The following is a 565-nucleotide window of genomic DNA, read 5'->3' as shown; positions in this document are numbered from 1 at the left end:
CCCGGTTACCCGGGATTATTACTTCGACAAACCCGTGCATTTGCTTGATATACGGAAGGGGACCTTGTCAGTTTGCAAGTGTACATGGAGTGCCATGTACATCTTAAGTGTTGGGGGGGGGGAGTTCACATTGCACATGTCTTTTACATAAATTTTGATTGACATACATGCTCACGTAGAAAATGGCAGTTCACTTTAGTTGCAATGACTGTATTCTTCATATTAGGAGAATTTTAACATTGAATGTTTTCATGCTCTAGTTCTTACTTGAATTTCTAGGAATTTTTGTCCGATTGACACTTGTTGCACTTCTCACTCATGAAACTCTTTTGGAAACTCAAGTTTGATATTTAAGGAACTAATTAGCTTTGTTTCTTGTGTTATTTTGCTAAAAAGAAATAGATATATTGTTTAGTTGTGCGTTTTGGGTGGAAAGAGCTACCACCTATGAAGTATGAAGGTACTCTCATAATTTGGATACTAGTTATGCCCTAATGAGATAAAGAGCTATCTCATGGGATGAGTGAAAGCTACCATCCCGGTAGAAAGAGCTACCACCTCGAAA

Source organism: Dioscorea cayenensis, unplaced genomic scaffold (assembly GCF_009730915.1).
Source record: "Dioscorea cayenensis subsp. rotundata cultivar TDr96_F1 unplaced genomic scaffold, TDr96_F1_v2_PseudoChromosome.rev07_lg8_w22 25.fasta BLBR01000770.1, whole genome shotgun sequence".
Classification (NCBI taxonomy): domain Eukaryota; kingdom Viridiplantae; phylum Streptophyta; class Magnoliopsida; order Dioscoreales; family Dioscoreaceae; genus Dioscorea; species Dioscorea cayenensis.
The sequence above is the reverse complement of the archived record's forward strand: the minus strand, read 5'-3'. Positions refer to the sequence as shown.